The sequence below is a fragment of the Mus caroli genome, unplaced genomic scaffold (genome assembly GCF_978045245.1).
Source record: "Mus caroli unplaced genomic scaffold, Mus_caroli_1 scaffold_1, whole genome shotgun sequence".
Lineage (NCBI taxonomy): Eukaryota > Metazoa > Chordata > Mammalia > Rodentia > Muridae > Mus > Mus caroli.
In genome coordinates this window covers 3,615,373-3,630,795 of record NW_028227256.1, presented here as the reverse complement: position 1 = coordinate 3,630,795, position 15,423 = coordinate 3,615,373, and the positions used below count along the sequence as shown (strand labels likewise).

At 40.7% G+C, this 15,423-nt stretch overlaps 1 long non-coding RNA gene across 1 annotated transcript; it reads right to left on the bottom strand.

The window, feature by feature from the left end:
• Window positions 1-3,546: 3,546 nt before the first annotated feature.
• LOC147005996 (uncharacterized) lies at window positions 3,547-4,024 on the bottom strand. The gene is made up of 2 exons (XR_015044872.1): window positions 3,956-4,024; window positions 3,547-3,741 (listed from the first exon to the last, which is right to left on the bottom strand). It is a non-coding gene; the product is annotated as an uncharacterized LOC147005996 (long non-coding RNA).
• Window positions 4,025-15,423: the final 11,399 nt, after the last annotated feature.

The window sequence follows — 15,423 nt, the reverse complement described above, 5'->3', positions numbered from 1 at the left end:
AAGCAAGGGACTCCTGAGGACTTGAGGGACTCCTGAGGAAGCGAGGTGATTACAATGCTTTCCTCTGAGTGGAGCGGGATAAGACCCCGCTGCTGACTTCATGACAAGACCTGGAATGCAAGGCTCAGCATATGAGAGCCACCTAAACACCGAGGGAAATTATCACTCAGATACGTGGGACTGAGAGTTCTATCCCAATGTGGGGAGAAGATAGTGTCCCGAATGACTGCATAGTGTTTGATGTGAACACGGAAATTTAACCACCTCAATTGCTTCAGACCTCTGAGAATAGCAAAGCCTTCCCAGGCTATATATGGATGCTGAAACTCTGCACAAAAATGTTGAATATAGCTTCTTCTTCCTAATGTTTACAGCCCTAGACTATTCCTCCACAGAGACCTGCCATCAAAATTAGCCAAACTTGCTTCCTTGTTCTACTATATATAACAACGTTCCTCCTCATCCAGCTATATACAGTAAACCCACCTTTCTGCTCATGGTTACCTAATAAACTTCTCCAGCACAATGTCTGCCCACAGGCTTCCTGCCATGGGGATAATGGACGAAACTCATTAAAGTATATAAACTAGGTACAATGAAATGTTTTCCTTTAGAAGAATTGCCTTGGTCATGGTGTCTCTTCACAGCAATTGAACAGTGACCAGCACACCAGGTTAATCCAAATGCAGCACTGTAGTGACGAAGGGCACAAACTGGAGGTGCAGCACTCAAGAGCCTGCCCAGGAACTATAAGAAGCCAACCCAGCTAGGAGTCTGGAGCCTTTCTCTCCAACTTTTTCAACAAAGAGGGAAACAGGAAGCTGAAGACTTGTCAACCTATGAGTAATTTACATGAAATCCATCCCTCTCTTGACCAAATTATGCATAGTAACATAGTACATGAAGTCTCTGGTATTTTTCCTTTAGCACATGTTACAATATACAAGGAAAATGAGAGGCAAGTTCAAGGGCACTTTTGATGGAAGCCAGATGAATTGTTACAGTTGCCTGGGAAACCTTTGAAAGCAACAATATTTGATATGTCAAATATCTTAAGTCAATATGGGCCAAAGTAATATAGAAGCTAAAACCAAGCAAGGAAATTGTGTGAAAGGGAACACTCTCAATGTGTTATGTTCTCAGAGCTAAACTTTTGAAAGGAGAAAAAGACTTCATAATCTCTTAATTAGCCTAAAAGAATGCCAACTTTCAACATTCAGTATAAAGGCATTTCAATTACCGAAACATTTATGCACAAACCCCAAGAGTTTGTAACGACCCTACAACAAAACAAAGTCTTCACATAGAACTTTATCCTGTGTCTTGTGATGTGGTTGCAGTCTAGAGTGTAGACTAATATGTAGTGTATAGAGTGTGATTTCTTCTCAGATTTCCAATACAAAAACGTTATGTTCCAATGTTGAGTGTTAAATGTGTTAATGAGAACAACAACAAATGTTCACTGTAGCAATTCTGAGGAGAAAAATATTTTACATAGGACAATGAGCTGTCATGTTCTATTGAGGAAATATGCCTGTGATAGGAAAAATTTCCAAATTTATATTTTTCCCAAAATATACTCTGGGAAGAGATTCCACCATAAAGTTGATTTTGTTATTTTTCTTCAGAAAAGTAACCCTAAAAAGCTACATTATGAAAATGTATATACCTTACTGGTATTCTAGATCATATAGAGTTCATTTAGACTTTTGTAACAGACTAAACCAAAAAGAAAATAGAAACTTAACAGCTCATAGATGCAGCTCAATAGCAGAGCACTGCATTCGCAAGATCTTAGGCTTAATACCCAGTAGAAGAGAAGACAGATCAAAATGTAAACACCCAGGGGCTTCAGGAAATTCAGTATGTCCCTGTACCTCAAGATTTGCACAGTGAAATGGCCACTGAGGGACCATCATGCTTGGTGTTTTATTACTTTAGAAATCTAGAGTTGCAGGAAAGGGCACCCACTGGGGGGAAAAAAAAAACAGATTTTAAGCAGATATTTGCCTCATATGTTTTTGTTTGTTTGTTTGGTTGGTTGGTTGGTTCGTTAGCTAGTTTGTTTAGTTTTTCTGATAACGGGTTGGAAACTTTTTGAAGTTCTATTGCTCTGAGCTGCCCTCTGCTGTTGTCCTCCTATAAATATTGTATGGAAAATCCTCTACCCTCCCACATCTCTACCCCATTTCATCACCAATGTTATTCAAGGGCTGCCCTTCCTACTTCTCCTGCATGAATGTGGAAATATGGAGGACAGCACTTCAGTTTTTAAAATGTAAAGAATTAGCATAAAGCTTTTTTAGTTTGAGAGCTTTGATTTTAGTTTTATTTCATTTTTGAGATGCTGCTCTTTTCAGAAGACTTCCACAGTTACAAACTAAAGATGATGTGTCGTCTAAGGAGCTTGGCTTTTTACAAATCAGTAAGGAAGTCAGTATGTTGTTGTGAATTTACTTAATGTATGATTAATTTCCCAGGACAGTCTCCATTCTCCTAGTTGTGCGAATGAGGGTTACAGGAGAATCACTTCTTCCTGCATTATTCATCTGAGTTGATCTGAGGGACCATGCCAGTGACTCTGACAGCAATTTATATGAATTAATTGTAAAGAGAAAGGTTCTAGCTTGTGTGCAGTCAGAAATCAGAAGTTCTTTTCTGTGGAAACGCCTGCTATGGGCCTGACCTTGTTCCCCATTCTCTTCTGCTTAGAGCTGACTAGCTTCATCAGTCCAAAGACTCAGACCTGACACAGTCCAAAGAACTAACAGCTTCATTTCAATCCACACCACAGAAGAAGAAATCTTGTTATAATGCTGATGTTCTACACTCACAACTTGCTGTGATCATTTAACAAATTAAAGTGATTACTAAGCTTTGCAATAAGGAGCAAATTCAGAGTCTTAAGTACCACAGGATGGCCAATGCAATCTTTGCCTTCCTGAACATCTGTCAAAGTATGCATTTGAAAGTTCTAAAGCTATGTTCATGTTTTAGAAACCCAAGTAAGCTTGGCATTAAGACCAAATTGTATTTCTCAAGGAAATAAAACCATTGTTTGGTGCCTGTGTTCTAGTAAAGAGACATACATCATACATTATGCCACAGGTCTCTTACAGCGACAAACAAACCATTTAAGTACTCAACGTATCTTCATATTTGATACTTATTATATGTAAGCAACAGATGTATTTCTCATATGAGCATCATTAAAAAGTGCTTTTTCTAAAAGAAAATTTTAAATAGAAATGAGTCAGTCTCAGTACAAACCCATACTGCGCAGGCAGCATTTATAATATAAACACACTGACACTTCCCAGAGGGTTTGTAGAATCTGATGATCTGCACAATGTCCCCTACACCCAGATCACATGTCCTCTCCTCTTACATAGCTGGTATTAGTTACTACAGCTCCCGGTGACTACCAATGGTCACACTTGATGCAGGGCTCCTATAGTCATGGTGGCAAAAGAGAGGTGAAACAACAGGTGAGTCCTCCCAGATCCCTATTCAACAGTCCCATCCACCTCAGTCCTGCTAGTTTTCTACCAAAGGCCAAGCCAGTGTGAGATGTAACCATAGAACTACAATCTACCTTTGGCGATATTTGTCCTTACCTGTACCTGGTAGATGTCTACAGGTATGTGGAGAGTCATCTCTTTTTTGATATATTCCAAATGTTTTTACGATATTTCTTTTAGGGTTTCTCCATGCTGATCCATTCAGATATCTCATTACTGTCTAAAAGAGAAAAATGTTAAATTATAATATGAAAGTACATTCATTTTTTTCAAATTAGGACTAAATGAAGACAAACCACTGAGACTAGCACCTTGTACAGTGTTTAGAGGTATTGGCTTTTGTGTACTACGATGCCACAAGCCTTTTCTCCTCTTGTAGCTTTACTAAAAAAAAAACATATTTGCTATTTCAGATCAGGTTTTTTTCTCCTTACCTCTAGTATTCCTGTGAGGTCACATTCTGTGAGAAACATCCTGCCCTTCTCCCCACAAAAAGGTTGCATAGAGTCAGAATGCAGAAGCCTGCAACTTGCTAACTTTGCTCTGTGTTATTTACCAATCGCACAAAGAAAATGCTGTCTATTCAGAACTCATTTCAAAACTCTTTTCACTGTGAGTAAGCGAACAAGCGGGCTCATGTCCCAAGCCACAGTCATATCCCCAGTGGTCCAGTGATGGCTATGGAGCTGGCACTGAGTGGCACAGCCTTCAGGCATCCTACAAGGGTCTGTTGTGAACAGCCTAAACCGTCAAAGCCAGAAGTAAAGATATAAGGTGCAGTTGGGCTTCTTTACTCTCCTCTCTCCTGTTTCTGTGCTAGTTTGCCCTGTGTCTGTTATCAGTAACCCTTTCCCCAAAAGTTCCTTCTACCTAAAGGGTACAAGATGTCACCAAGATGACAAAAGAAGAAGCTAGTCAGGGAGCTGCAGAGTTGCTGTCCTTGGGGCAAGTAATTTCAATTATAGAGACTTTAGTTGCTTACTAGAGCCATGCAACAAAGCATGCCCAGGCATCTCCCATTCACACCTCCCTGTGCCTCTTTCTCCCTCTTTTTCCCTCTCCCCCTTTCCCAATCTTTCTCTCCCCTGTACCTGTGCCCTTCTCTACCTGTCACTACCTTTACCTCCCTCTCCCTCTCCCTCTCCCTCTGCACCTTCCTCTCCCTCTGCCTTGCCCCCTCCCCCCTCTCTCTGTCTCTCTGTCTCAATCTCTCCCTCCCTTCCTCCTCCCTCCCTCTTAAGCTCTACTAGTCAAACCTCTATATAAAGCTGTTTCTATTGACCACATCAAAAGACATTGAGGAAAAAAACAGAAAAAGGAAGCCATGGATAGATAGACTACCAAAGGTGGGTTTTTTTTTTGGGGGGGGGGTATTATTATTATTATTATCAAATTACAGGAACTTCAAAACATATGAGACCCATCCAGAAAAGTGTTCAGTGTACCACAAAATGCCCAGAACTGAAGAAGGTACACACAGGGACCATCTGAAAGAAGAGAGTAGCATATTCCATGGAAACATGGGAACATGGGAATGAAGGGTGAGCCTGCTGTCAGGAACTGCCCCAAATCAGTGTTCTAGAAAGCCCCTCATAGAGAGTAGTTACACTAGAGTCAGTCAGGACAAAAGCAGAATGCTAGGCATCTATATCACTCCAGATGCTCTGATTCCTTGCTGCATATCTCATACACCCCCTAGTGGTTGGTACATGAAGGGAATGGGGTGCCAGAGCACCATATCATGGATATTATCCCATAAGTGGGAATCTGGCCCCACTGAATAGGATGAAAAGAATAAGAGCAAGCTGGGCGTGGTGGCGGACACCTTTAATCCCAGCACTTGGGAGACAGAGGCAGGCAGAGTTCTGAGTTCATGGCCAGCCTGGTCTACAGAGTGAGTTCCAGGACAGCCAGGGTACACAGAGAAACACTGTCTTGAAAAGAGAGAGAGAGAGAGAGAGAGAGAGAGAGAGAGAGAGAGAGAGAGAGAGAGAGAGAGAGAGAGAGAGAGAAGAGCAAAAGCAAGCTGAATGTTGGTTCTTTCAGGAGTTGTACTTTATCAAGTGGTCAGCTACATTAATCCTTTAGACATTTTTGCCAGACTGGAATCTCCAAGAAAACAGGGTATTGCATTTTATGAACCTTGATTTTTTCCGAGTCAGACAGTATCTAACCCATGGCAGCCAACTAGATTCCCAGCTAGTATTTAATTGTTCTGCTTTAAGGCGATTTTTTTCATTGTGGTCATTTTAGAGAACTCTAGATAAATGTCTATTCTGAAGCTTCTATCTGTGGCTCAACATCAATATTTTCTATCCAAACACCAAACATTTTAACAGACTTTGTGTTCCCTCTACTTCCTCCACTCTTCCAAGTCAGAGAATCTCTGAAAAAGTCCTCACTAGCTACTTCACTATTCTGCCTTGCAACTAAGGTTAAATATTTTGAATAACATGTAAGGCATTTCTTTTTGGCCAAAAGAGAAACTCAGGGGAATAAAAAATAAATTAAATTAAATTTTAAGAAAATGAAAAGCAAGCGTTCTCGTGAGCTTCCCAAACTGAGCAAGTTTGGGTAAGCATATGCAGGCTCAGTTTGGGAAGCCACAATATGCCATTTATCCCTAACTAGATGACGGGACAGAAATATTGCTGCTGAACCAACCAAGGGAAATATGCTGCTCATCCAAAACAAACTTGCGAAACCTAACTTCCACTGACAAAATGCCTCACATGAGAACTTTGCCTATGCATCATTTTAAGTATTTTTTCCGCTTGCTATGTGAAACTGGTAACCCAGGGGCATATCTCAAAAGATGGAATTCTTACACATGAAATATGAATTTAGGAATAATTCAGAAATAACTAGGTAAAGAGCCTTCCTGGAGATAAGGCTCCAGGAAGAGATATAAATGGGAGAGAATAAAGAGTGATCATGTGGTTAAAGCATTAAAAGCCAAGGCCAATGAATCACAGTCTACTCACTCCCTTTACCCCTCAAACCTTTTAATTATTCACCAAGAAGCCCCTTTATATCAACCAGTCTAGGTCCTCCAACAGATAGATTTTGCTTGCAAGAGCTGACTTTGACCCAGGACTAGATAAATTTGATGAAAGAAGTTGAAAAATCTCCACCGGAACTGTGTTTAAGAATAGGGGCTCTACCAGTACAGCGAAACGCCAGGGCCAAAAATGGGAATGGGTGGGTAGGGAAGTGGGGGGGAGGGTATGGGCGACTTTTGGGAGAGCATTGGAAATGTAATTGAGGAAAATACGTAATAAAAAAAAAAAAAAAGAATAGGGGCTCTAGGAAAAGCAACTTCCAGGCTTCCTCCTGGGGATATCTTAACTCCCCTGTTCTCACCCTGTGCCTTCTTCCTTCTTTAATGTTGGAGGTGGGGTGAAATGCCCTAGTATAGATGTCTTTGGGCAGCCTAAATGCAAATCACCCCTATTCCTTTTCCATTAGCACTTTCTTGACTTCCAAAGTCCATCAACAAAGCATAATGTTTACAAATATTCTAAGGATACTGTCAGAAGAAGCTGAAGTTGAGATAATCTACCCATACTGGGATGAAATCTCACTTTCTAAAAACAAAAAACAAAAGTGCTCAGAACATAGGAATCCAGTACATGGTAAAAGTCCACACAGCAGTCCAAAAAAATGGTGCTGTGCAATTCTCACTTGCTGGCTACTTCTAAGTGTTTGTTCCTATATTAAACAGCCATTTACCAACTACCTATTTTCCAAAATATCCTTAAAACAACCATATATAGTAACATTCTGTTCAGAAATAACAACTGCTTAAGGTTTGGGTTGTTGCAGATTATTCCTTCTGGAAACCTACATTTATTAGAATTAGGGAACTTAACAGCAAAGGTTGTTCTAGTGTTTATCCATTAAATGATGGTTTCTGGAGGAGTTCATGTTGCAAGGTGATAACTTAATAACTATTGGCAAAAAATTTCACTGTTTCTAAAGAACTGAACTCAAGCAGAATAGATAATGATTACTCGTGCTTGGATTCTGTAACTTGTGGAATCTGCTTTCTGAAAATGCCTTTTGGAGTCTGCAGGCAGCACTGGCAAGGATAAAAAGGAAAAAGAAAACGTTTTGCTGGCAATTTACAAAGTACAACTAGCTCTTGGAACCCCACGGCATGGTGCAGCAAAATGCACAGCCCCGCTGGTGACATCAGATTACAGCCTTGAGAATGGGTGTGGGAAGCAGGCCAGGACATAGCTGTCACTGGTCACTAACACTGAATAAGCTGAGGAAGGGGCAGCCCACAGATTCCTGATTCTTTTTCCTTACGCCATGCCAAATTTTTTTTTAATTCTTTGAGAAACCAGTGGGCGGGCACAGATGGGAAGTGGGAAGCTGCAAAGGGAAAGAAGATGGTACAGAGAAGTGTGCTGAGCCAGGCGCTCCTCTGCAAGTGCATCCTCCAAGATCCAGATGGCATGGCCTTTCTTTGCTATTGCCACCTGGCACCACTGCCTCTTCAGCGCCCCCTATCTGCTGTCAGGACCACATGACCATAATTGATACCAAGTTACCCTTTATCAATTTGCAAACCCAAAGGCCAGAGCTCAAAAAGCAACCTGTGAGGTATTCTGTTAACACAATAAATGTTTTAAAAGAGCAACATGTTTTAAAAGAACCTGTTAGAGTGCCAACTTCCAAGAAATGCAAAATCTACTTAGGGGAATGCTCCTTTACCTATGCAACAGAATTTAAAGCAGTCTTTCCCTAATGAGTTGTCAGCAAATGTCACCTGATTTAAAAAGTTACAGCAGCCTGGGAAGGGAGAAGCTGCTTTTTTCTGAGCTGTATGTTTTCAAAGCTTAGAATGGATCAGGCCCCTGTTCTCTTTTTATGCATGTGAGTTAGCTCTGAATCAGAGAGCTGTACAGTGACACTTGAGGGTCAGCTGTAACATCTCCTCTCTATAGAATACAACTTATGAAAAAGGAGGAAGAAGAAGAGGAGGAGGAGGAGGAGACTTCAAAGACAAAGTAGCAAGGCTCTACAGGACACTGCCAAAGAGATGCACTAGGGGAACTCTTGTGCAGCTCACTGGGACTTTTGGCCTTGCTAGGAACCTCTCCCAGATCCAGGCTGGTGACTCGTGCATAAAAGACAAATTTTTCCACCCACAGAGTTTGCAGTCTAGTTACTAAAGCACTAATACAAAAAACAAAAAACAAAAAACAAACAAACAAACAAACAAAAACCCTAAAGAGCAAATACAACACAACACTGAGGTGCATTTTTAGAAAGAGGGGCTAACTGCTACAGAGCCAGTATCATTGGGCGCTACTTCTCCAGGGCACTTTGAAGGGCTTCTCTAGAAGGCTGATATTTCATTGGAGATAATGAAAGTGGTAAGAACTACCTGGCAAAGGGGATTCTCTCCCAACCCACCCATGGCATGTGAAAAGAATCCAGAGCAAGAAAGGCAGTGACTGAAATGAACATGTGTAAAACCAAACCCTTGCACCACTGACAGAGGCTTCACATCAGCTTGGTTGTTACTCTCTGTGACTGTGACTTGAGAGGGAAATACCGGGACGTAGGAAAGGGAATGGAAAGGAGGCACTTTCGTGGAGCTATTGAATTCTACAACATATGGTAACTATAAGGGAGATTACTGTTGGGACTGTATGGGAATGCAACATAAATGACTAGCCTAAAACAAACCTGCATAGAACTACTTAGCACTCTGTCACTGTACATTTCTGTCCCAGAATCACATCCTAGCCACCAAATAAGGTGAACACTAAGAACTAGTAAAATTATTTTCACTCATCCTAAACAGAATAATGTATTTACTTATAAAGAACTATGTTAATGATATTTTTAACATTGCTACCTGTATGACAAACATTTATGCCCCTGTATGTGTGAATATAGTCATCAGATCCCAAGAGCAGCACCAAGCCTATTGCTTATAGCAGCAGATTGCTATTTATTTATGTATTTATTTATTGCTTGCTAGTCTCTCAAAAGCAGTCTTGAGAAAGTACAGGCAATAATGCATGTTATTCATCTTATAGCAGAAAACTAAAACAGTTATCTAAAATACATGGTTTATAACTCTATTCCTGAATAGGAAATAGAAGCACTCAGCACTCATCATTGTAGAAAAAAGCCTTTAAAAGGAGAGTAAGGTACATACACTTCTCACTGTAAAAAATAAAACAAAACTATAATAGTATCAAGATAGTATTACATAATCTTTGGACAGAAAGCCCTGTGTGATTCACCTCATGTAAACCTACAGAACCTAACAAAGCCAGCTAGCAAGCACCGTGATTTGAGTGTGAGCTGTTCCCCAAGCTCATACATTTAATAAGTTGACACCCTTTTGGAAAGTTGTAGAAACTCCTGCACATGGAGACTAGCTGACCAATGTAGAGTCACAGGACTGGACTAATGCAAAGCCCTGACTCTGGCCCCAGCTCTCTACTTCCTGATTCCTGATTCACTAAGACATCGGCAGTCTCCCTTTGGTGCTACCAAGGACAGGAGCTGGTACTGCTGCCATGACTTCTTCATGATAGTGAACTATATTTCATGAACCCAAGGCCAGAGTAAATTTTTCTTTAAGTTTCCATGAGATACTGTGTCACTGAAAATGGTAAATAACAGAGTAAATGTTGGTTGAATAAATTTAGAACCATCCTGCACCCCTACAAGCAAGTGAACTCCATTAAACACTGGGGCTGGGAAATGAATGCAGAATTAGAAGAACCTTATGAAAACACTCTAGAAACCCTAAAATGGTTGTGAGTACAAAGTCATTTTAAAACTCCAGATTAGGACTAGAGGGTAAAAGTGAACAATACAGGCTTGCCTACCCGAGTGCAATTCCCAGAGTAGACATAAGAAGCAGGATGTGATAGCGCAGCCCAGCATTCCTGAGGTAAGATGGGAGACAGAGGTGAAGAATCCATCGACACCTAGGAGAAAGAGGAGGTGTGCTCCTGAAACTTGATCAAGAGTCCTTGGGATTACAGGCCTCTCTACTAAACACCACTAGGGTCTCAGCTCCCCTCAGCCAGCTTCCTTGGAGGTCAGTTCCCACTGACTTAGGACACCCCTGCTCTCATTTTCTTCACTTTAAAGCGGTAGAGCCAAGTGATATCAACAAGATGACAGATTTGTAAGTGACCCAGCACAGCACAGCTGCCCTCTGAAACCTAGAAGGACCTTCCTCCATGTATATACCCTTTAGTTCAGAGACTGCTAGAGACTATGCCCCAAATTAATACTCATGTAGCGCTATATGAATGCTGAAGTAGTACATGAAATTATCAGAAATGTTTCTAGGCACCATTTATTCTGTCATGACAACATAGCAAAATGGCAGCCCTGTATTCACCTGGTCTAGCTTGTAGCACATACTGGAGATTGAGGGATGAAGAAACAAGTTTGATTTATCTCTAAATTTATGACATTTATGCCATTTAAGGCACAGTGCATTATACTTTGGTTTTCTCTTTGGTTTTAAGACAGGATCTGATCTGGAATGCAGGCTCAAGTGATGCTCAAGCACTATGCCCATTTCTATCCCTTGAAGTGGCAAATTAGTATGTGAGTTGCAAGCCTTTTTTTTTAAATGGCATTTACTAGGTTAGCTACACTTTAAGGTAGCATAATCCTATAGAATGATCACTTATTTGAAATTATGATAAAAATAAATAAAAGTTTGCAAATCTCTTCTAAAAACAACTAAGAAACCACCAAGTGTGAGTGTGCTAATCTTTCACTAATAGTATTCTTTTTTCTAGATTGGGGTATAAATCTCTTTCAGAGAATCTAAATTCACTGTATAAAAAAATAATAATTAGTATCACTAGAGGGAGACAGCTTGCAAAAAATCAGTTATAAGGCAACTAGAAAAAAATGTTCTAGTTCTTAAGAATAAAGGAAGGAGCCTGCTGAGAAGATTCGGTTCTTAAGATCATTGACTGCTCTGTCAGACAACCTAGGTTCAGTTCCCACCTTCCAACTCCCCATAACTGATTCCAGAGGACCCAATTCCTTCTTCTGACCCCCAAAGACACGAGGCATATACATGTCATGCACAGACATACATGCAGGCATAGCACTCAGACACAAAATAAAATTTAAAAGTCTAAAAGTAATTTAAAGAGTTAAGTTGCTGTATGACATCTTATAAATTTAAATAAATCCACAAGCATCATTAACCAGTGAATCTTGGCTTTCTCAAGCAGAACAGAGGAAGAAATATAAGTTACAAATGAAATTTGTCAAACTCTAGCAAAGTGTTTTCATGTAACTACAAGACAAAGCCAAGTGTGATGGGACAGACACATTTGTAATCCCAGAACTCAGGGTAAGGTGCAGAGTCAAAGCCAGTTTGGCTACACAGAGGGTTAGAGATGACCTGGGCTACATGAAACCATATTTTAGACAAATAAATGTTTAAAAACAGAAATTTTCACTATCTCAGGGCGAAAAAAAAAAATCAGTTTACAACAACTGTGCCTGGGCCTGTAGATGTAGCTCAATGGTAGAGCTCTTGCCCAGAATGTGCAAGTCCTGTATCGACTCCCTAGTACCACAAAGAAGAAAAACTCCGTGTCCAAACTGTGTCTGGGTGCTCAAGAACCTGATTTTTTGCACACAGTAGTCCTAACCTAAGTATCTCTCCCAAGTGAATGGGTCAATTTTAAGGTATCATAATTTAAAATGGGATACGCAAATTTGAAATCTGGGTTTAAAAGTAAAATGTGTGTGTGTGTGTGTGTGTGTGTGTGTGTGTACTGCAGCAGGCTCCTATGACATGTTTTATATTAAATCACAACTCAGTAAAAGGAAGTGAAGTTTTTTGTTTTGCTTTTTGTTTGTTTGTTTTGTTATCCACATGTAAACAGTTTTACAGATGTAGATTTCCTACTGGTCACTGAACACACTTGAATGTTAACTATCTATTCTAAAAGTTTAGGTTTGTGGGTAGTTTAGCATCTATAAACAAAGTTAATCTACAAAAAGCAAAATGTGGACTGGGGTAGAGATTAGTTGCTGGAATGTTTTCTATCACTGAAATCAGCCTCCAGTACCAGAGACAGTGGGCGTGGGGTACCTTCCTGTAGACCCTGTACTCCTAAGTAAACAGGGGAGGAGCTGATGTTCAAAGTCATCCTCTGCTCTATAGAATGGTTAAGGCCAGCCTAGACTATTTGACTTTTTCTCAAGAAAAAAAGAAAGATTTCAAAACAGGAGGAGGAAAGAAGGGAGAGAGATTGGGAGGGTGGAAGGGAGGGACAGTGGGAAGGAGGGAGGGAGGGAGGGAGGGAGGGAGGGAGGGAGGGAGGGAGGGAGGGAGGGAGGGAGGGAGGGAGGGAGGGAGGGAGGGAAGAGGGCATGCTAATTGACAAGTAGTAGCACTCATAAGTCCATAGCACAGATGATGCTATGACAACTGCCTTTTAAGGATTTGTTTTTTAACTACTACTCATTTAGAATGTAGTTTCTGTCCCTTCCTTATACTTGGGCATCTTCTTCTTCCCACTAGATCTTTTCTTCTTTCTGATTTTGACTATCCTCTCTATACTTTTTTTATTGGATATTTTATGTATTTACATTTCAAATGTTATTCCCTTTCCCAGTCTCCCATATGGAACTTTCTTCTCCCATCCCCTTTCCCCCTGTTTCTATGAGGAAGCTCCCCCTCCCACCAACCCAATCCACTCCCACATCATTAACCTGGCATTCCCCTACACCGGGGCATTTAGCCTTCACAGGACCAAAGGCTTCTCCTATTGATGCCAGATAATGCCATCCTCTGCTACATATGCAGCTGGAGCCATGGGTCCCTCCATCTGTACTCTTTGGTTGGTGGTTTAGTCCCAGGGAGCTCTGGGATATCTGTTTGATAGTGTTTTTCTTCCTATGGGGTTGCAAACCTCTTCAGCTCCTTCAGTCATTTCTCTAGTTCCTCCAATAGGGACCCTGTACTAAGTCCAAAGGTTAGCTACAAGCATCCACCTCTTTATTTCTCAGGCTCTAGTAGAGTCGCCCAGGAGACAGCTATAACAGGCTCCTGTCAGCAAGCACTTCTTGGCATCAGCAATAGTGTCTGGGTTTGATGTCTGTATATGGGATGGATCCCCATGTAGGGCAGTCTCTGGATGGCCTTTCCTTCAGTCTCTGCTCTACACTTTGTATACCTGTATTTCCTTTAGACAGGAGCCCTTCTGGATTTGGAGACAAGTGGGTGACTCCATCCTCCAACATGGGACTTTGACTAACCTCTGCATATGGTCTCTACAAGTTCTCTCACTCCTTTGTTTCAGCTATTGTCATTCCTGTTGGGTCTTGGAAGGCTCTTGCTTTCCTGGCATCTGGGACTTGCTGGTGGCTACCCCCAGTTCCCCAACCCCCATTCTACACACCTCTGTTCAGATTCCTGACCCTCTGTATATCATCCCAGTCTCCTCTCATACCTGATCCTGCCCCCCTTTTCCCTCTCCCCGCTCCCTATACTTAATGATGAGTTTTGATCCTAGTATTTTTTTCTCCTTAATATACAATATTATATTATCTGTTCATTTAAAAATATCTGCTATCCACTTAAGGTATTTGCTCTTTGAAATTTTCCTTCCTTTCATAACTGATCCTAAATTAATTCTTTATATTATCACCTGATGTTCTTTAATGAAAGCCACTTTACCCCATCCATGTCTTTTCTTCCAGTTTGTCTACTGCTAATACCATTCATCAGGCCATTTTGTTCCTGGGGAAGCCTTAGAGCTAAATAAATGGTATGGATACAGTAGACCAAGTCACAGTAATTCACTGCATTAAGTGTCACCAATAATATTAAAGTCTGTAGGAAAGAACTGAGAACTATGCCCTGATACCTTGAAGTCAGTCCCCTAATATGTTGTCCTGTGATCTTCCCTGACAGATGGCAAGAGTGTAAGACAGACCCAGCAATACCATGTATTAGTCCAATGTGGGAGCAGGTTTCAGTGCAGCTAGTAGTAATAGGTGTCTTCACACTAACACAAATACATGCTCCACCAGATAAACTACCAATCACCAAGGATTGCTTTGTCAGGGCCACCAATGCATCTGGTGTGTCTTACTTACAGGCTGTGTCCTGGGTACAAAAACCTCCTTGGAGAAACCCTTCTTGCTTCTTACAAAGAAGCTTTGGCCAACACTGTCACAGGTTAAGATGGGAATCCCCTCAAATTCCCCTTCCCTTGTGTCTTTTCTGCATTTCAGACTTCCTCCTACCACCAAAACAATCACCACCCTCTGTCACAACTTCTTTATATACTCCAGATACAGTGTTTGTTAAAGTCTAGGGGGAAAACCACGCACAATTAGTCAAATTTTCAAGTGCTAAAATACTAAAGAGAAAATGTCCCAAGTATAAAAACAATTTAATTACAAACCTTGATAACATTATTCTTGTATACATTTGTGACAAAACACATTAAACAGGCAGAGAGAGGGCATGGGTGTCATCTGTAATGCACTCATTTAAAGATGATTTCTTCTCTTTCCTGGGAAGAATTCCAAATCAGAAGTCAAAGGACAGCTGTTTGCCTCCAGATGTTTTTGGAAATCACCAATGCTCTTTTAAACTGTGAGTCCGGACAGAGACAGAGATGTTACAAACATAAAATAGCTGCTTTATGATACCTTTAAATTAATTTCTTTTATCATTAAAATAAAAAGAAGAACAGATGGTGAAGACTTAGTTTAAAGTGAGAACAATTAAAATAATCGCAGCTGGAAATAGAGTTTCTATCAGAAATCTGTGAGCCATAAGCAATTAGGCAACATTTAAATGTGGCTCTTTAATAAGAGAATCTACAGTGTGATAATTATATTCCATAAACTAAACTGGTATATA